Source organism: Arachis hypogaea, chromosome 4, assembly GCF_003086295.3.
Source record: "Arachis hypogaea cultivar Tifrunner chromosome 4, arahy.Tifrunner.gnm2.J5K5, whole genome shotgun sequence".
Lineage (NCBI taxonomy): Eukaryota > Viridiplantae > Streptophyta > Magnoliopsida > Fabales > Fabaceae > Arachis > Arachis hypogaea.
Genome location: NC_092039.1, coordinates 13359650 through 13383824, shown reverse-complemented (window position 1 = coordinate 13383824; position 24175 = coordinate 13359650).

The window sequence follows — 24175 nt, the reverse complement described above, 5'->3', positions numbered from 1 at the left end:
TACATTTAAGTGGGAATAATAGAAAAATACAATCTGATCTATTAGTATAATTGACGTCAAGATAACATTGAATCACTTTTATAAACGTTAAAAATACAAATAAGACGATTTAAATGTTTGAGATGCAAAAAGAACTTACCTCAAACGTTGGAGACAAAAACAATACTTTACTCTTATTAAAAATTTTTCATTAAGTCTTTATAGGTAATTTTTATTTTTTTTAGCAAGTTAGATATATTTTCTTAAGCATTATAACAGGATAAAAATTTACATGTATTCACTTTCACGTGAAGTTATTAATTAAAAATTATTAGATAACAATCATCAAATTTAAAATATTGAAAAATAACCATTTTTATCTATCAATATTTAAAATATTGACAAAATTACTCACAGAAAAACAAAATTAAACTTATCCATATCCTTATCCTTATCCTATAATTCAAACCTTGATAGAATTGGAGAAAAATTCACGGTACTCCTAAATCATAATATAAAAAGTTATTAAATTTGACAGTAAGAGAAAAAATTTAAAATCTCATAAGGTAACCTTTAGTAATAGTCTAATAGATATACAAAATTCAGATGTCAATTTTTTTTTTTTTTGTTGCATAAGAAAAAAAGATCAGATTGATCATTTAAGTTACAGTAAGAAGGTCCTCATTCATCTTAAAAATATGATAAAATCAAAAGAAACAAAGTGAGTAAGAGAAAGGTAATCCACAAAAAAATTCTATTAACAACAAAAATGTGAGAAATGAGATGAGAGAGTTGACATTATAAGGAGGTTCTCTCTATAAAATCAAGAAGAGAGAGTGGGGTTTAGGGTCTTTTGGTTATGGATGGAGGGAACGAAGAGGTTGATACAACCAAGAAACGCAGTGTTTTATGTCTATGGTGGTGTTACGGTGGTGTTAGTAGTGACGATAATACTTGTGGTAATTATGGTGATGTAGTGTTGATAAAATTGTGAAAAAATAAGAAAAGAAAAGAAAAAGATTAAAATTTTTTTATTAATTATTGATTGATTGAATTATGAAGATAATATATATATATATATATATATATATATATATATATATATATATATATATATATATAGCATTGTCTATGAAAGATAAAAATAAAGATAAGATAATAAAGACTAAAATTATAACTGAATTTATATATTATGTTAGACTGAATTTGTGGGTCACAAGACTTTTTTATTGTTGTCATAGATTGAAATGGAAGAGTAGTTTAATAAGTGTGTTGCAAGTAGTGATGGTGATAGAGGGAGTTTGGGAGAAAAAAAATTGATGCTGATACTGATGATGTAAGATAAAAGATAAGATAATTTTGAGATTTTATTAATTTTTTAAAAAAGACCAACAAAAATTTAAGAATTGAATATTTTTTGGATACATAATTTATCTTTTATGGGTATAAATTTCATTATTTGGTAAGTAATTTTGTTGACATTATGAATAATTATGAATAAAAATGATTATTTTTCCTAAAATATTTTATTCATTCTTGCCTTGCCTTCAACTTCAAGTTCATTTTATTTTTTAATACACATGTCTTTTGGATTATCTTTTTTATGTTTTCTTCCTCTGCACTATAAAATTTCCACCAATCTTGATACAAAGTTTTCGATAATTTGTTATATATCGGATGGAGAGAAAAAGATAACGAGAAAATATGAGTATAAATAGGGTTGGTAATGGGTAGGGTAGGGTAGGGTAGGGGTTGGACCCTACTCTAACTCTATTCGCAGGTTGAAAATTTAATTAAAACTCTATCCTACCCTACCTGCGAATTGAGAATTTCTCAACCCTAACCCTACCCGCACCCTAAGATTCTAAACCCTGCCCTACCCTACCCTACTTGCAGAAATATCAATTTTTTTTAAAATAAATATAAAATTCAATCATTTCGAATTTTATACATATTAATAACATAAAAAATAAAAAAATTAATGCTTTAAACTACTAAATTAACTAACTAATTTAGTGATTGTTCACTTATTGTAAGTCATTATATAAGAGATGTTTTGGGTTCAACTCTCACTTCCTTCACTATATACCTAATTTTTATAAAATATGTGTTATATATGAGGTGCGGGTTGGGTAGAATAGGGTACACCCTAAACCCGTACCCTACCTTACCCGCAAACATACCCAGACAGTACGCCAGGTAGTATACCCTACCCAAACGGGTTGGATCAGGTTGGATCAGGTTGAATATTCACGGGTAAAATATGAATTGCCAGTCCTAAATATAAATAAGATGTGTCACAAAAAAAACATATGAATACAAGATGGGATTTAATAAATTTAGTACCAAATTTAGGGAGTTAAATTGATTTTATCTCCTTTATATTGTCTATACATAAAAGTTAATAATACATATAAGATTTATACATAAAAGTTAATAATACATATAAAATTTTTGACAATGATGTTAACTTGGTAAAAAACAAAAGAATTATTTTGATTTGTAATTTAAAAAAATATATTTTAATTTGAATTTTAAAGCATCATTATCCACTTTTTCTTTTTAACGAAAAAATGCATCAATATACTAGTGTCATCGTTCACATGCACAAAACTAAGCTAATAATAATAAAGGTTGATATATAGTAAAAGTAAAATGGATGGGGACTATTTTATTTGACAAAAAACATTGAGATTGATCTGTGTATTAATTTTTCTTGGCGATTAAAATATTCTCTTTTAAAATTTTTGGAGACTGATTTGGGTAATTACTCTGCCAAAAAATAGACTAAGGACTGATTTGTCTCCTGAAGTAAAACCTTAGGCTACGTTTGTTTACAGAGACAGGACACAGAGGTACAAAATGGTGTTTGACAGAGGAGACATGGACAGAGACATTGTGTTCAAAAACACTGAATTAGTGTATTTTGTGTCCATCCTGACAGGAAGGACACGGAGACACTAACAAGAAACACAACTTATTTTTCATTTTTTCTTTTATTATTCTTGTTAATTTTTCATAATTATATTTTTCATTATTATATTTTTTGTCTTAAGTTTTTTGAATGAAAAAAATGAGAATAAATTGGATTTTCATAATTTATTCTAGTTTAACACCAAACAGAATACAATAACACAAAATTTTGTGTCTCTGTTCTTTATGTCTTGTTCTCAGTATCTTGTCTTGTCCTGTTCTAAAAAACAAACGCAATCTTAAAGATTGATCTCTGTATTAATTTTTTTCAAGGACTAAAATGTCTGCTTTTAAATTTTTTGGAAACTGATTTGAATAATTACTCTCATTTTAATTGTTATTTCTATTATCCGTGCATAAAAAATTTCAAATAAAAAGTATGTTAACATATATGAGATAAAATTTAGCTCCAAGTTGGCAAATTTTAAAAGTAGCTTGTTAATTAGGATTAATTTTTAAAAGATTGTTTTCTAAAAACTTAAAGAGTTATCACTACAAAAAAAAACGTTAAGTACCGTCGGATTTATTATTGCAAGTTATCGTCAGATGGACTTATGAAGGGTTTGTTGTGAAATTCATTACGTCAAATTGTTACTGGCGGGTTCACTTATCCGATAGTAAATTCGTAGGTAATATTTGGAGGAAAAAGGTATAGAATAGGCGGGAACTTTTTTGTTAGATTTACCATCGGATTGTTCCGACGTTAACACATTTTAGTTAAACGTTGCATTTTGGTGACACGTGATGGGTTACCGTCCGATTTATCCGATAGTAAATCTGATGGTAATCATCTTTAAAATTGAGTGCGCAAACCCTCTCCTCCTTCATTTCGAAAACCACCACTCTCTCTCAAACCCTCTTCTCCGTTTCTCTCTCTACCCAACCCAACCCCATTACTGCTGTTCCAACCCCGGCCCCGCTCTCTCGCCGCTTCTCCATTTCTCTCTCTACCCATCCCCTTCGCTGCCGCTCCAGTTCAGGTACATCCTCACTCTCCATCTCCATGACATCTATTTCAAAATTTGAAACAGAATTTTTTTAATTGTTAGTGTATTACCTGTTAGTTTGTTATTCTATTAGTGTTAGAAATTTGATTAGTGAGGGTTGTGGCTGTTGAATGATTCTGAGTTAGTTGGAGTGTTATACATTCTTTTTAGGAATTAGGATGTCTAAGAATGTTAGTTCAAAAATCATGCTTGGTTTGTATGTTTGTGTGTGTTAATTGTTATATCAGAATATCAGAACAAACAATGGATAATTATAATTTATGATTTAGGGTCATATTCAGTTTTTGTCATTTAAATTTAGGATTAAGTTAATTTAGGATTTGTGTCTTAGTTATCATATAATAATTTAGGATTTATTCTTACTTGTTGATTATTATTATTTGTGTTTTGTTTTCATTTGTTTTTGTTAGATTGAAAAATCATGGTCTATGAGAAAAAAATTTTATTTAATTTTTTACGTAAATTTTATTGGTTTATTTGGTGGGTGGATTAGAATTTCAACCCTTATATGTTAGTTTGGATGGAACCCTTGAAAGGTAAAGAAATCCGAATTTTAGGGAAGATTTTGTCGAAATTTTTATAAAATTTTGAGTGAAATTGAAAAATTAAAATTATATTTTCGAAAGCCTTAGAATTATATTTAGGGTTGATAGATATTTATGTTAATTATGACATGAATTGGTTCTTCTTTAAAATTCTTATTTTAAGTATTTTGAGTTATGTCATGTATAATTTTCTTTCGTATAATTATAACAATGCAATATAATCTTGAATACTGAATTATTTGTACTTTGACTTCCTAACTTATAATTAAAATAATTATTTATTATTCATATATTTTTTCATATTTGTTATAATTATCTGTTATTTCTTGAATTTCTTCTTATGTTATTATCTATTAGTGTTTGTTATGTTATTAATATATTTACTGTATTGAGTGTATTAATATGTTTAAAGTTGGTGAATTTAATTGTGTTTGGATCAGTGTTGCTAGAACTTTTTTTCTCTCGCCGTGTTAGTTGAAGCTTTTATTTCAGAGGGGTAAACTTGTATATGTTGTTCATTGATTAACTATAACGTATTACTAGTAATTATGTGATTATTATTTGTTGGAAGTCTTTGTTGAATAATTATTAATGAATAAAAATAAAATTTACTAGCTTACATCCAATAAAATTGGGAACGTGTTTATGTCGTAAAGGCTTAATATTCAATAGATAATAAAGGAAAACAGGTCAGCAACACCTTACTTTTGGTACAATCATAACGTGCTAGAAGTTGAGTAGTTACAAAAATAAAAAAATTTAAACATTAAAAATATATACTTTTTCTAACCATGCTTGAAAAAAATTACATCGAAATTAAATCTCCAAAATATTTTTTGAGAATACATATTTAATATTGGAGATTTTTTCCGCATTTTTAAACTATTTGAGGGAATTCTTCTCGATAACATCTCAGTAAATTAACGTCAGCGACAAAATTTTTTGAGTGTATTTTTTGTGGTTTACCGTTAGTTAAATATAGGGTTTAAAGTATAACATGTATCAACTTTTTAATTTGACCCATTAGAGGAACTCAATATATACACATAGAAGACAATAAGGATGACTTAATTAAGAATAGGTTAAAATACATTTTTTGTCCCTTTAGATAGTTAAAAGTTTTAAAAATATTGCTAAGTTTTGTTTCGTTTCAATTCTGTCCCTAAAGTGTTTGATTTGCATTAAATATATCATTGACGACTAACTTATCAAAAAAAATTAGTATGAATTTAGATATAATTTCACGAGAACAACCTTAAACAGAATGAAATTAGACACAAAAATCATGCAATATTGCTAGATTAGTCCTAAACTTTTTTAAAATTTAGCTATTAAGGATATATTTGATGCGAATCAAACAACCTTAAACAGTAGCAAATCATACATAGGTATCATGTATTATTGTTGTATATATTAGTCCAAAACTTTCTGACAATTAGGTAGCAAGGTACATTTGATACAAAATTAAAAACTTCAACAACAACATTGAAATAAAATAGAAGTTACAGACATTTTTTCAAAGATTTCACAAAATTTAAGGACAAAAAAATATGCTTTACCGTTATAAATAAATCATGTAAAGATTAGTATAAAAACTTAATGAAAACACATTATGTCACTTGCTCTGATGAATAAAAGATAAAAAAAATATAAATTTGAATAAAATAAATAATTTAATAACTAAGAATCCAATACTATAAAAATATATGAATATTATAATTAAAAGTTTTCACATAAAGCAAAATAAATAATACCGCACGATATAATGTAACGTCCCTTTCAATAAAATTCTTTACTTAAGTCATGGTATTTTTACTAGAAAGAACATTACGTAATATTTTTTAATAATAACTACTTAATATTGAGCCTTTATGTTGATATTGCATTCTAGTTTTAAGAAAATTCCAAAAAATTTTGTTTTTATTTATTAAAACCATATATCAAAGATCTCCAAGTAATAATAATCATATAAATACTAATAATAATAAATGTTATACACAAGAAATCAAATGAAACTTAGATATAACACCTACCTCTCTGTATAAAATAAAATCTTAAGCAACAAGAGTTAAGGGACTCTATGAAAGCAACTTAACTCATAAACAATTTCCACTATTCGCCCGCAGCTTCATACTGAGTTTTCGAACCTGTGTCATTGAAAGAGTGAAAAATTTTGGGGTGAGAACTAAATTACAAGTTTTCAGTAGGAAATGTGAATACCGTAAAAATAAGAAAATAAAATACAAATAATTAACTTATAATTTAAAATAAGTATTTTTATTATATCTTAAAAAAATAAGATCACCATCCCAATATTATATGGATCTCCTTCATTAACTGATGTCACAAATTATACTTGACACTTAAAGATAGGATAATCTAAAATATTAATGGATAACCAAGTTGCATTGGCAACATCAAGCTCCACATTGAAAGTTGATATTGGCATCTCCTGACTAAAATAGAATTAAAACCTCTCAGTGTTGAAGATATGATGGATAGATAGCCATAAACCTTTAACGACAATTAAAAGACAAACGAAAAAAAATCTCCACCTACTATTGAGTGAAACAACATAGCTATTCAAGGCTAATGCACATGAAGCAGACTGCAAAAATGACCTATATAATTATATTATTGCAGATATTGTTTAAAATAGAGGATTGAAAATTCAATTAACATATCTTTCTAATTGACAGAAGTTGAGAAATAATTGCATGATTATGTTAAAGTAATACACTTATCTGACTATGATAATGAATAGTGTTAGCTCCAATTACAAGAATACCACCTATTAGTGAGGGAACTGTTAGAAGCTTGTAGGAATCATGAGGGAGATTCTTGCATGTGAAAATTGAAGGATTACCATGTGTTCATAACACGCAGTGGAAGAAAAGAAAGTAATTTTAAAGATATATTTTGTGCTTAAACTTTATTCCAATAATATATAGATCAGATCTAAATACCTTTGCACGCTTTAGTAAAAACTTTATTTTTCGATTGTACGAAGATTCTATGCGTATCCACACCGAGACTAATCTTTGCTGTCAACTTCTTAACCAATGGACATCTGATCAAAATTGAGAAACCTCTTGCAACTCTTTGCACACCATGAATTTCTTCTTCAAAAATTAGGCTCACATACATTTATGTGTGTAGAGGTAAAGGAATAAAATTCTTGTGTTTTATTTTTTCTATTTCCTCTACTCTTGGTATATATATATATAGTATGAGATTTGTTACTGATTTTAAATTTGAATCTCAATTCAACTTAAAATCATATCTTATTATTTTAAACTTGAATCTTTCAAATTTATGAATCATATCATAACTTATGAAACAGAATCAGTTAGGATCTAATCCAAATTTAGAATTCAAATTTAGAAATAGAATAACTAATTATTCTCAAATCTCATTTAATATTCTCAATTATCATATTATTATTATATTCTTGGTGCTAGCAAAGAATACAAAATATTCTATTTTAGCACTTGTTAGTGTGTGACGCCATAGGTTCAATTCTAAGCAGATAGTAAATTAGTCATACTAAATTTACTAATCAAGGTTGGTGTCTAGCAACACTCCTTAACGACCCGATAGTATGAAGTAATATATTTTTACTAAGAACCCGAGAAGAACAAAGTATAATTCCTTCTATCTTTCCAGCTCTTGGTTAACCTTTAGAGTATGGTTTAATTGTCAAACTCTAACTTGTTACCATTATTATAATGAACTGTGAATGACTTAAGAAACTCATTTCTTCATTCATTCAATTGAGAATTGACAGATTCTTTATTGACTAATAATTAATTCTACAAGTATTTAAATCATACTCAATATCTATTCAACTAGCACCCTAGGGTATTAGGTGTCCAGAATCAAAGTATAATAAATACATTGTTAATTACTATGATAGTCGCAGGTAAAAGGAAACTCTATTACCATGTTCATCTTGAGAATATCCTCTTGACAAATATGCGGTAATTATAATCATTAGGAATTCTCAAAGTGAGTAAGTTCAATGGTCATATCTCTATATGCACCATCTATATATATAATTCAATAAATGAGATCTATTAATTTTCATCCAATGAAGATCAATATATATATATATATATATATATATATATATATATATATATATATATATATATATATATATATTGGTCTTTTCAGATTATAATGTCCTTTTTAATAATCTTGTGACCAAGAATAATTTAGATTAAATAATAAAAGAATTTTCTCTCAATATTATGATCACTATCACAATGATAAATCACTAAATTTAATCAAGGAGCTTATTATATTAACATTTTAATATAATAACAATATCAAATTATTTGACACGTGATTGATTAGATTGTGGTCATACTACTTATTTCCAATAAAAACACAATTTGAAGAAAATAATTATATCTTTAAAAGAGGAGAAAAATTCAGCAAAAACAAAACAGATGTTGGATTCTGAAATCTCCAAGCAAAATATCATTCAAAAATATATAAAACAGAAGGATTTCACTGTGCTTAACAACTTACAAAAGAAATCTCACATTCAAGGTGTAAGTTGTGGAGAAAAAAGATGACATAATTCAATAAACTACTCTTGTGTCATTCCATTTATCTACCATTCAATAGTAAGCAAAACCAATGACTAGCAGAATAAAAATAGATAAGACTAAATATATATAAATGAGTAGTTTTTTATCTATTGCTGAAAGACTACTCTGTCAATAAATATACCTAAATATATATAAATGTGTAAAACAAACTGAGAGAGAGCAAGGATGCCAAATGCTAAATATAATAGAACATGGTATACTAGGGAAAACGTATTCCCCAACTACGGGAAACCAAGCTTCGACAGTAAGTATATTAAATTTATGAAGTTGACAGGTAATAATTGGAAACTAGATGGTAGTTTTTCCATTTTCAAACTTCAAACAAGACTAACATGATAGTATCCTTAACAGAACACAAAGAATACATATATTTCTCGTCTCACTTGGATCAGTGCTCTCAGATAAGAATTTTTGCGTTTGCTGAATCACATTGCATATTGCACAATTAGTTTTATCAAAGCAAAACTTAGTAAACAGATTATTTTGAAAAAAAAAATCATATTGAGGAACTTAAGCTGACAATAATGATATCTTGGAAAACATACAGTTTAATAGTCCAATAGAGAAAACCCCAATGGGCATAAGCAGTTAAGCACAAGTTATTTCAACTGGAAGTGATTAGGTGCATTGTTAAGTGAATAGTGATCAAATTGTTCAGCAGTGTTAATAGATCATGACAAAAGCAAGTGAATCGGCATACCTTGATAAACAATAGGCAAAGGTCAAAACAGTTGACAATGATCTTACAAAATGCAGAAGCTGTTCCTTAATTACCTGTCTAGTTTCTGTAGGTAGAATTACTGGTTCCAATGCTCTGAAATTAAATAAATATTCACTATGCAGATAATTGATGCATATAGAAAGATATAAAGTATTCATCTTCTGATAAATTTTAATGTGCCATAACAACGAAACTTGCAAAAGAGTATTGCTCCAGTCCATAAAAGTAATGGCCGAATGTAAGAAGTTACTATATAATGTGTTTTACTTTTCTTCCAACTATTATCACTCCTCTGCAAAATAAAGTAAGCAAATTAAATTTGCATACTAATAGCCCGGAATCAGTTAATATAAACATGAAGAATAGAATAATTACAGTGTAACTTGGAAAAGCAATTTCCTTATCTGACATGCTAATGGACCAACACCCCATGTTGCAAAAATGATAATGACAACTGAAGGCATCAACTTTAATATTACAGGATTACTATGTATCTGATTAATAGACCTGCAGAAAAGAAGGGGAAAATTGTAATTGCATACCAACACCAAAAGGAATAAGCTAATAAAAGAGAACTCAAATGCATACACTTACTAAGCTAAAAACCACAAAATTTATATTGTTGTTTATGATTCAATAAATTGATCCATATTGTTGTTGACAAATGAGTTCTCCTGAATTAGATTATTCTTTAGCTATGGTAATTTCATTCAATTAAAACTAAAAGAAGAGGTCTACAAGACTACAATAAATATGGTCAAATTTTCAATTGTAAATTGGCATCAATCCATTAATGTGGTAGAAGAAAAATAAAGGTTAGAACATGAGACACATGAAGATATATTGGTTTGTATCATTGCAGAGGGGAATATGACAATGATCTCTTTCTATGCACTATGATAGCTGTAAAGTTACTGTGTCCCCATCTTCGTTACTACTAGCTTTTAGGGCATTTGCTTTGATTAAAGCAGATCTGCATGAAATCTCATGTTGCAATGTTTTTATCTGAAACGAAATGCATCGAATCAAAATTAACAAAACAATTAGCATGGCTGAAATTAAGAGTGCAGTGATGAACTCATTATGAATGCTTACCCTATCCCTCACCAAATTAAGCTCCTGCAAAAATTAACATAACAGAATCATTAATCACCATTATCAAATTGCAGAACAAGAACAATAAAAGGAACGAAATGCTGAAGGAACTAACCGCTAAACAAGAGATAGCAGAAAGATGAAATTGATGAATCCAAACTAGTACTAACTGAATTAAATTTCTATTATAGACAACTATAGCCACCATTCCATGAAATTGAAAAGAGGAATTACGAACCGGTTAGAGATTACAAACAACATATATCTTGCTGAATTATATCACACCATTCCGTGAAATTGAAAAAAAAAGAATTAATTGCATGAAATTGAAAATCTAACCTCCAAGCGAAGAAAAACAGAGGGCTTCAGTTTCAGTTAATTAGTGGATTGAAAATCTAACCTCCAAGCAACGGAATCACAAAATTAGTGTTCGGATTAGAGCGGCGGCAGAGAGAGCTCTACGACGACGGCAATGAAGGGAGCAGATGCAACAAGAGCGGCGGAGAGGACTCTGCAACGATGGCGACAAAGGGAGCAACGCGAAGAGAGCAGCGGCAAAGAGGGCTCGTGCGATGCGAGCGGCAGCGGCGGCAGCAGCAGCAGCAATGGCGAAGAGAAGAAGTAGCTCGTTGATGGAGAGAGGAACAAGCTCGTTTGATTTGTGTAGTGCGAATGGAGCTCGATAGGGTAGGGGCAATGCTAGGTTTGTAACTCAATTTTTTCGACGAAATATTTTAAATTACAGACAGATTTTCTGTCTATAATAATTTAACAAAACACAACATTTTTATTCATTTAAATACAGATGGATTTTCTATCAGTATCTATTTCCCACGAAATAAAAAATTAACATTTTCGACATAATTATCGACAAATTTTCTTTTTCGTCTGTAATTTATGCTAATTCATTTTCCTTCGTTTCTGACAGAAATTTCTTTGCAAAATCTGTTTGTATTTTTGTGGGATAAAATCTGTCGAAAATATCCATCTGTAATAAATAGTTTTCTAGTAATGTAGGATAACCAAATGATTACATTGCTGAATTAGATATTAGAGGATTCAGGGACGCATGATCTATAGGAACATGTATGTCCACGTGTACCAATTAAACTTTCGAATATTTTTGAAAAAAATAACTAATGTTAAGGAAAAAAAACATTCTTTACCCTTAAATACAATTAATAGTTAAATAAAAAATTGGACTTTGTCTTCCGGTTTACATGTGGGACAAAGATTTCGACCGATAGCTGGAGTGGATAAGAAATAAATCTACCCACGGAGTTGGATTCGTTTGCAATTCTCCAAGACCGTAATCAACAACTCACAATATCGAGGTTGAGAACAATTAGAGACAAGGATGGGAGTAACTTTGGTAGGCTTTTGGTGATAAAAGTTACTTTGCCATTGTTTAGAGATAACATTTCGCAGAACAGCTTTGCTCGAAAAAATTTAATGTAAAAATGAAAGAATGGGAAAGTATTTGTCGATAACAGTTCTAATATATTTGTGTATAGATTGCCATTTGCAAATTTAGAGGTCATAAAAAAAATCTAACAGTAATTGTTATTAAAAAAACATAACATATAACATGAAATTAATATTTTCAAAGCGAGAGTAAACGTAAAAAAAATCATTATCATAAAATTAAATCCAGTTACGATAATCAATATCTTATTAACAAATCAACAGAATCAATAAGGTCTGCACTCTTCAGATCCAACCTCCATCAGATCGGTTATAACATTATCTGAATTGACATGAAATAACCCAAAACAAAGATAAAGAAACGAATGGCTTAATAATAGAAACTAACACAGACAGAATGATCCAGAAATAAAATTAGGAAACAAAAATAACGAAAGAAAAGAAAATTTTTTTATTAAATATTTGAAAATTATATTTAGCTATCTGAAAATCACCAAACATGACTAGAGACAGCAGATAACCCAGAATTCTAACCCATCACATTATTTCCTACATATTTCAAACACTAACAGATAGAGATCAAGAAGAGTAGAAATATATAGAACAAACTCATTCACCCAGGAAGCACAATGAATAAATAGAAAGACAACGCATTGAAAAAAATGAAGAAGGAAAATGTGATTAAATTCAAAGTGCCAATATTCAATTATTGACTGAAAAATAAAATCAAAAGAAAAAAAATAACATGAAGCCTACCTGAAAATTTGAGCAAGACGGTGACAACATAGCAGAAAATTAGGCAAGAAAATGAAACAACAAATAGTTGTGATGAGAATAAGAATGCACAAACAAGGATGACAAAGAACAGGGACAAATCACAAACAATACAGGGACTAGGAAAGGCTGAGGAGGATAAAAACATGGGCCAATTACACACGAAAGAAACCAAGATATGAAACCAACCGTCCAAATACCACTAGCAACACCAGCAAATCAATTTTGAATCTGATTAATTGATGAATTTGATTTTAGGTTACGAAAGGGTTTGGAAGCAAGTATGGAGAAAGAATTGGGAACTATATTTTCATAAACCATAATAAATGAGATTTATTAGATATATTGTTACCTATTTCAAAAGAAAATGTCATTTTTTTTAAAATCACATCCAAATCCAAATACCAAATGCAAGGAAGCAATTTGCGCTGAGACCAATATATTACAACAGAATCAATAAGCTTTGGCATATTCAGATCTAACATCCATCAGATCAGTTAGAAAATCATCCGAATCGACACTAAAGAATCCAAAACAAAGATCAAGAAATGAATGACTAACTAACAGAAATTAATGCATCCAAAATGATCCAGGAAAAAAATTAAAAAATGAATATAATGAAAGGTAACACCCCCGACATAATGATGATAGCAGAAAAAATATAACATACCAATAAGGACAAATTAGACAACCAAAAATCAGGCAACTAAAGAGCATAAAAGAAGCCAATGAGTTATAGCTCAAATGACATAGTCTCCCCATACTCATCTAAGAGGTCGCGGGTTCAAGTCTTCCTATCTTTGGCAAAAAAAAGAACATAAAAGAGATGCTTGGCCCAAGAAGTAAGATGAAGATTCAGAGAAGATGGAGTCTTTGGACATAGAAGAAACAGAGTGAAGACAACAATCCGGCAGCGACAACCACTCACCACTAGTAAAACCCGCGACAGATTACAACACCAAAAATATTGCAACTAAAGAGCATAAAAGAGATGTTTGGGCCAACAAGTAAGATGAAAATGTAGAGAATAAGGAGTCTTCGGATGTAGAAGAGACAGAGCCAAGGCAACAATCAGCCAACGACAACCACACACCACCAGTAAAACCCACAACAGATTAGACAACCAAAAATCAGGTGACTGAACAACATAAAAGAGTTGCTTAGCCCAAGAAGTAAGATGAAGATACAAAAAAGATGGAGTTTTTGGACATAGATTGCACACAGAGAAGGCAACAATCTGACAGCGACAACCACACACCACCAGTAAGTCCACGATCAATTTTTGAGTTTCATAGAAAAGCAATAGATACCAAAAAATGGAGATATACTCGTGGACCTAGTTTGTATTTTATTCAGCTAAACTAACATCTAAGATTTTAATTAGGTATTTAAAAATTATTACATATGAACAGAGATAGCAGAGACCTTGGAACCTCCAGCTATCACAAAATTTTGAGTGAACTACCAACCCAGCCCCTGTCCATTTCTCAGAATGACAACGTGACCCCTCACCATAAAAACGACCCACTTCGATCCTTGTCCTTTACTTCCGTGACCCAACGCAGTCCCTGTGGGTGTTTTTCCGTCAACTCTGAACGGAAAATGCTGACGTGTCAGGTTCAAAAATGGATGGGGGTCTAATTGTCTCTAAATTTAAATTAGTTAGGGATTTATTTGTCCCTATTCTTTAAGTAATATTTTTTAAAATTTTTATTCATTAATTAATATTCTTTTTTTAATAAAGTATTGAATATATGGTATAATAAGTACAAACTAATTAATAAATTATTCAAATTTAAAAATATCATTTATTATGAATAATTTTCAAATATAATTTTTAAATATATAAAATAATAAATATTAAAATTTTGTTAATACATTAATAATAATAATCCTATGATAATTTTCACAATAAAATAAAAACTAATGAACACATTATTTGATACATAGTAAAATTTTTTTGAGTAATAAAAAATTTAATTTTTTTTATCTCTTTAAACTAAATTAATAATTCTATTTGATATCTTTGCACTAAAATATACTATGAGTAGGCTACTAATAGTCTAATACTAAATGAAATAAAACATAATATATATTATGGAGACCATTTATAAACTCAGCAAACTCAAAACATCAATAATATTATTAATCTATGAATAATATTTTGAGTAAAATATATGTAACATTTAATTAAATTTTAATATACATAAAATTTTAGTTAATTCACATTATTCTTGATAAATCTTCATGGATCTGTACTTTATGAGAATGTGTATTATTGATAGATTAATAATATTATTAATGCTTTGAGTTTGTTGAGTTTATAAATGATCTTCATAATATATATATATATATATATATATATATATATATATATATATATATATATATATATATATATTATGTTTTATTTTATTTGGTATTAGTAGCCTACTCATGGTGTATTTTAGTGCAAAGATATCAAATAGAATTATTAATTTAGTTTAAAGAGAGAAAAATACAAAAAAATATTATATATCAAATAATGTGTTTATTTTTTTATTTTATTGTAAAAATGATCTAGATTATAATACTAATATTATATCATAGGATTATTATTATTAATGTATTAACCGTATTTTAATATTTATTATTTATATATTTAAAAATTATATTTAAAAATTATTTATTTAGTTTGATAATAAATAATATTTTTAAATTTAAATAATTTATTAATTAGTTTGTACTTATTATACCATATATTCAATAATTTATTAAAAAAGAATATTAATATAATGAATAAATTTTTTTAAAAAATATCATTTAAAGAAAGGGACAAATAAACCCCTAACCAATTTAAATTTAGAGACAATTAGGCCCCTGTCCATTTTTGAACCTGACACGTCAGTATTTTCTATTTAGAGTTGACGGAAAAATACCCACAGAGACCACGTTAGGTCACGAAAATAAAGGACAAGGTCTGAAGTGGATTGTTTTTATGGTGAAAGATCTTGTTGTCATTCTAAAAAATGGATAAGGGACAGATTGGTAGTTCACTCCAAAATTTTCTATGTATTTCAAAGAAAATGAACACAGTCAACAATATATGTGATATGGTCACCTTTAAATGCGAGCTATAACTCGGCATTATGGCTGTTATCACTAAGAGCTGTAACTGTCATCCGTTATAAGCTCGGCTTTTCATAAGCCATAACTCGGTCAGAATTATATTTCTATCATAACCGACGATTAAAACAGCACATCAGTCAGTTACAATATCAATCATTTTGAAACTGACGATTAATGTCAAAAACGTAACAGACGAAGAGCTCACCATATAAAGCAAGGTAAGATATTCTACCAAGTTAAGTTTTTCAGAGAATACAATATACTGACTTAAGTTTCGGAGGGCCTTTGCAGGTACACTCCTCCCTTTTTCCGTTGCTCGTCTTTTCACATCCCTTCACAAGAAAGAAAGCTCGGATTCAAGGATCAAGTGTTCAAGCCTTTGAGGTGATAGCTCGGCAAACAACCGATCTATTTCGCAGGCAAGATCAATTGGCACCCACCGTGGGGCCGAAGAGATAAAATTCTTTCTTTTGGTCCCATTGTTTTCGCTCGCACCCATGGCTGACGTACCACCTCCTTCCACATTCGAACTTATGCGAATGATATCCGAGCTACAACAAGCCAATCAGCGGATGGCAGATGAAAATCAAATAATGGCCGCTAAAATTGCTGAACTGAACCATGCTCGGATCGAGAACATTAACGTTCGTCGACAACAAACAGAAAACAATGAGCATCATTCCGACCCCTCTCATGTTTCGGAGACCAATCAGGCTGAGGAAGCCCAGCTTGAAGACGAAAACGAGGAACCTGACGAACTTATAGGACCTTTCACGCCAGAAGTAATGAACTTCAAGCTGCAAAAAAAGATTCACCCTGCCACTAACCCTCACACCCTATGATGCGCTCGGAGATACGAAGAAATTTCTCAAAAAATTCCGATCAATAATGATCGTCAACGGTACATCTGATATTGTTTTATGCCGTTGCTTTTTGAATTATTTAGATGGTCCTGCACTTGATTGGTTGTGTACTTTGCCTGCAGGTTCCATTTCAATATTCCAACAACTAGCCAAGCTATTTGAAGAACACTTTGTTGGATCTGCAATTTACCTGCACGATTCGGATTATCTGAATACAATAAAACAAGGACAAAATGAAAGTCTGAAGGATTACATGACTCGCTTCACCAAGGTTGCCATTAGCATACCAAACCTTCACCCTGAAGTCCATCTTCACGCAATCAAAAGCGGACTCCGGCCCGGGAAATTCCAAGAAACCATTGCTGTGGCTAAGCCGAAAACTCTTGCCAAGTTCTGCGAGAAGACGAAAGGTCAAATTGATATTGAAGAACTAAGACAAGCCCAGAAGTCGGACAAAACACATTTCAGAGACGACGACAAGGTGCCAAACAGTATGAAAAATTTTAAACTAACTCTTCGTTTTGATTCTTATACATAGTTCAACACCAAACGCGAGGATATCATCAAAGAAATCCTGAATTCGAAGTTAATCAAACCACCAAGGAAGGCTGGTACCTATCAAGATGCTAAGAACGTGGATAAGTCCAAGTATTGTGCATTCCACCAAAAGCACGGCCACACTACCTACGACTATGTGGTGGCAAAAGACCTCTTGGAAAGACTAGCTCGGCAAGGCCACCTCGACAAATATACTGGAGGACACATGCATAAACGTCCCACAACCAATGACCTACCCGAACAACCACACCGGGGCAAAGAAAAGGCAATACCAAGCACTTATGAAAGGCCCCGAGGTATAATTAATTGTATTTCAGGAGGATGCGCCAGCGGAGGACATTCAAATTCAGCTAGGAAAAGATTGTACCGAGCAATATGCTCGGTAGACAGCCCAGGCGTTGGAACCGAGATCAACACCCCACTCCCACAAGTCACATTCACACATGCAGACTTCAATTCTAATATACAAAACCTAGATGACCCTGTTGTCATCACCCTACAACTGGGAGACTTGTTGGTATAAAAGGTCCTCCTGGATCTCGGAAGCAGCACTGACGTTCTCTTTTACTCAACATTTCAAAAAATGAAGTTAAGCAACAATATTCTACAGTCAACAGGCGGAGACCTAGTCGGTTTCTCGGGTGAGCGAGTTCCGATAATAGGCTCAGTGTGGTTATACACCACACTAGGTGAACATCCTCTTTCAAAAACATGCGACATTCAATATTTAGTAGTAGACTGCTTAAGTCCATATAATCTTATACTTGGCCGACCTTTTTTAAACAAGTTCGGCGCCATTGTATCTACAGTTCATCTGTGTGTTAAGTTTTCTCTGCAGGACGATCATGTCGTGACAATCCATGGAGACCATAAGGAAGCACGGCAATGCTACAATATCAGCATGAAATTACAAAATCATTCACAACATCAGATCAACAATGTCGACATTAACATCAACAACAACTCAGCACTGGCAGACCTAGATCCAAGAGCCGACTTCCGAGAAAAACCTTCACCATCTGATGACTTGCAAAAAGTTTATTTCACTGATGACCCTAACAAATTCACCTTTGTAGGAAAATCAGTCAACGGGAAAGAGATGGAAGCCATCACCACCTTTCTACAACAACAAGCTGACCTGTTCGCATGGACACCTTCTGATATGCCCGGCATCGATCCACACATCATCAGTCATAAGCTAGCAATAAACCCATCTGCACGACCTGTGCAACAAAAGAAAAGAAAACTCGGGGATGAAAAATGAAGGGCATCATTAGAAGAAACTCAAAAGCTGATCAATGCGAATTTCATTACAGAAATCAGATTCACTACATGGCTAGCCAATGTGATAATGGTAAGAAAACAAAACGGTAAATGACGCATGTGCATCGACTTCACTGATTTAAACAAATCATGCCCGAAAGATTCCTATCCCTTGCCATCCATAGACACATTGGTAGATAACGCTTCCGGTTACGCTACCTTAAGTTTTATGGATGCCTACTCAGGCTATAACCAAATTCTCATGCATCTTTCTGATCAAAGTAAAACGGCATTCATTACTGACTTCAGTAATTACTGCTATAAAGTTATGCCATTTGGACTAAAGAATGTAGAAGCAACTTACCAACGTCTCATGGACAAAGTTTTCGCCAAACAGCTCGGCCGAAATATAGAAGTATACTTCGACGACATGGTCGCCAAAATAAAGGTTGGCAACAACCACATTATGGACTTAACAGAAATATTCTGCCAACTACGCAAATACAACATGCGTCTAAACCCGAAAAAGTGCGCTTTTGCAGTACAAGGTGGTAAGTTTTTTGGTTTTTTGTTAACAAGCAGGGGCATTGAGGCAAATCCGGAGAAATGCCGAGCAGTTCTGGATATGGCAAGCCCAAAAACGGTAAAAGAAGTACAACGACTAACAGGAAGACTTGCTGCACTATCTAGATTTGTTCCATGTTTAGCTTCAAAGTCAATTCCTTTTTTCCAAACAATAAAAAAGAAAAATAAGTTTCAATGGACCGACGATTATGAAAGAGCTTTTACCACATTAAAAACAACTCTCTCACAACCACCGGTCCTACAAAAGCCCCTTAAAGGGGAAGATTTATTCATATATTTATCAGTTACTGACTGGGTGATAAGCTCTACTCTTGTTGCAGAACGGGGCAAAATTCAATTTCCAATATACTTCGTCAGTAAAACACTTCAACACGCCAAGATTAATTATCCGAGAATAGAAAAACTCGCCTTGGCACTAGTATTCTCGGCAAGAAGACTCAGACCTTATTTTCACAGCCATGTCATCAATGTTAGAACAGATCATCTACTACGACAAGTCTTACACAAGCCAGACATCGCAGGAAGACTAATCAAATGGTCAATAGAATTGTTGGAGTTCGACATCAGATACCAATCAAGAGGGCTAATTAAATCGCAGTTCTTAGCCGACTTTATTGCAGAACTTACAATACCCTCGGAGGAGGACCACACCAAACAATGGAAATTATATATAGACGGCTCCTCCAACAAAGAAGGTTGCGGAGCTGGAATACGTCTGGAGGCCGATGATGGCTTTATCCTCGAGCACTCCTTACACTTGTCTTTTAAAGCAAGCAACAATCAATCCGAATATGAAGCCCTCGTTGCAGGACTCTGACTATGTTTAGACCTACACATATCTGCTAAGGTATACTGTGACTGCTTATTGGTTGTTCAGTAGGTAAATAACCTTTTTCCAAGTAAAAGATCCTCTTCTATCTCAATATCAACTTTTAGTTAAAGATCATATTTCAAAGTTTTCAAAATTCGAAATAAAACACATCCCACGGGAACAAAACCAAAGGGCCGATATTTTATCCAAACTTGGAAGTTTCCAGCCAGATTTATCTACACTACATCAATCTACTATAACATCTCCCAGCGTTACTCTAACAGATGTACTAAGTGTTACACAGGAAAAGGATTGGCGAGATGATTTCATCGAATATTTACAAACCGGCCATATACCAGTAGGAATTGACAATGCAAAAAGATTCCGATGACAAGCAACCTTTTTCACATTGCTTAACGAAACTTTGTATCGACGAGGATATACTCGGCCATTGCTCAAATGCCTTAACAAAGCAGACGCCGAGATAGCATTGTTCGAAGCACATGAGGGAATATGCGGAACACATACAGGAGCTCGGAGCCTTGCTTCCAAAATACACCGCGCAGGTTTCTTCTAGCCGACGTTAAAGCATGATAGCAAAAGCAAGGTTCAAATGTGTGACAATTGTCAAAAGCACGCCTCCATCATACATATTCCGGCCAAGAATATGCATCTTTCCGATGTCACCTAGCCTTTCAACAAATGGGGCCTCGATATACTCGGACCATTCCCTACAGCACTGGGTCAGGTAAAGTTCCTAATCGTCGTAATTGACTATTTCTCCAAATGGGTTTAAGCCCAACCTTTGGCTAAAATTACATCCCAACAAATTATATATTTCATTTGGAAAAACATTATTTGCCGTTTTGGCATTCCTTAACATATTGTCACTGACAATGGTTTTGCCAGTTTGCCAATCAAAAGTTTCAAGCTTTTTTGCAGGGCCTCAAAATCAGACAGCACTTTGCTTCCGTCAAGCATCCTCAAATAAACAGACTCGCAGAAGCAGCAAACAAGGTCATATTACATGCACTCAAAAAGAAACTAGATGACGCTAAAGGCATCTAGGCCGAGCTAATACCTGAAGTCCTTTGGGGATACAACACAACACCACAATCTTCAACCAAGGAAACACCGTTCCGATTGGTATACGGCTCCAAAGCTATGATACCACTATAAGTCTCGCAAAGGTCAATCAGAACTCAACTCCACCACAAAGATGAAACTCGGCGAGTCGACCTAGATGTTATTGAAGAAATAAGAGACTTAGCTACACTCCGCCAACTTGCATCACAACAAGTAATAGCCCAAGGACACAACAAATCTGTCAAAAGCCGATCATTCATAGAGGGCGACTTAGTACTTCGGAAAATAGAGGTGGCACGAAAACCACCCTCCCATGGAAAGCTCGCCGCAAATTGGGACGGCCCATACCGAGTAACACAAGTCCTCGACAACGGAGCATATAGATTAGAATCACTAAATGGTACAGTCCTACCTAATACTTGGAATATTTCCTCTCTAAAGAAACTTTATAGTTAAAAGTCGGGGACAGGCTTGTACTCTTTTTCCTACTACTAAGATTTTTCCCAACAAGAATTTTGCTTGGAGAGGTTTTAACGAGGCTTGTCTACCTGCACCTTTGTAATCAAAGTTCCATCAATACATCTAACATCCTATATTTTCTACTTTACTCTATCTTTCATTTAGAATTTTTAATCTCTTTTCAAACTTATATTTTTATTACGCCGACTTCTATTCAGAGTTGAACTCACCAGATTTTACCGAACAAATTGGATAAATAAATCACCGATCTCCATCAATCACTACTATCTCTACAACTATATCTTCATCAGATATAACCGATCTCAACTATTCACGTCAAATACTTCAATTTGACCTATACTAATCCTATCCTTTCAATTTGAGGATAAAACAATCAAACAACTATCGACTAAGGTCAGGCAAACACAAGCACAATTAAACATGCTACCATCAACACAACTATACCAACGCCTTTATCAAACAAATATAAAAAAAAGGCAAATTTAAACATGCACACACTGTGTTTAACCATCACAATAATATGAAATCCAAAATAGCTCTATCAAAGAGCAAACCAAATTTAAAACAAATAAAAATAAGTCCAATAAATGAAAAAGACACACCTCCAATAAAAACAGCTATATTAGCATAGCTAATAACAGTACTTATAAACGAAGTTTGACATACTATAATCCAACACAACTATAAAATCCATCAAAACTGGGACATATACAAAATATCAGAGATACAAACTACACATTCTCAGCCTCATCTTTGGTAACACCATCATCTTCAACCATTTTCCCATCATGAACAATTTTTCCAGGATCCATCTCAGACAGATCAACATCTGGAGCCAAGAACTTTACCTGTAAACATGCCCTTTCAAACCCCTCAACAAAGGAATCTAGAATCTCATCACTCTTCTTCTTTTCCATCTCCTTAAGCTGAGCAGTAACCTCAATCAACCGAGATTCCACTCTCACCAAATCACCTTCCTTTTTCTTCAAATCTTCGACATCCTTAGCATAATTTTCCTTGGTCTATTTCATTAACTTCTCAGCATTAGTCAACTTATTCTCAAGTTCAACAACAACATCTTTTGTTTTCCTTAGCTCTTCTTTTACCAAAGAAAGATCTTCTTTTTTTCACCGAAGTCTTTTTGTGCTTCAACTCTTGGCTACACCCAAGACTAGCCAAGCGCAAACCAACAACCTAGGAAAAAAATACCAACTACATAAAAGTTCTCACTACAACAACATATAAACAAATAAACTCAGAATATACCTGCATGTATTGCTCGATCACAAGTTCCCCGACCTCATTCGCAAGAGAGACGTCGGCAGAAGATTGACAATACTCGTCAACCACAGCCATATAGGGATCGTCTCAGAAACCTCATGAAGTTTTTTTTGATTCCCCATAAAAGCTTGTATCTCTTCCAACGGAACCCCCAAATCCTTCCCACTCGATTCCTCGGAGAACTCCACCACGTCGGATTTTCTCTTCTTCAGAATTACCTTCGTACGCCCACAAGGAGGCTGGCTAACTTCTCCAGCCACAACAACTTTCTCTCGGTTCGACGGAGAAATTTCTTTCTCTAAATTTTTATTCTTGAAACGAGACCTAAGTGATGCAACTGAAACACCTGGATATTTACCACCTACAAAAACCAAACACAGCATATCAAAAACATTTACGAAAATGATAAATAACCAAAACAAAACCCTAAACTCACCCAGATACTCTACCACCGACTTTTTATCTTCTTCCCACTTTAGTAACTCATACATAGAAATCAAATCCTTATGATCAATATTTTCAACCAAAAATTCAATCAAATAGACATTCCTCGGAGGTATAACCTCAGGACCGAGTATGTTCTGAGGCTCCGAGCACCACCACAAAGGAAACCTCTTCGCCAAATATTCATCCATATAAAAGGGAAAATCCTTTTCCAAATTCCTAACCTTAAGATACATCTCATTGAAATCCTTAAAGGAAGATTTATACAACCTGAAAATATCAAATCCAGGGGTGCTGTTAAAATTAATCCAACCCCCTTTCCATACCCCATTTCTTGAAATAAAGAAAAGAACAAATCCACTGATGGCGTCTCTTTCAGGTATTCCATCAGAATCTCAAATGAACGAAGGAAAGCCCAACCATTTGGGTGAAGCTGAGATGGAGCACAATTCAACTGCTTCAATACCTGACATTCAAAGTCAGTAAATGGCAACTTCACGCTCAGTTCCTCTAGCACATAGCTGTGCATCTAGAAAAACTCAAACCCCTGCCCTCGAT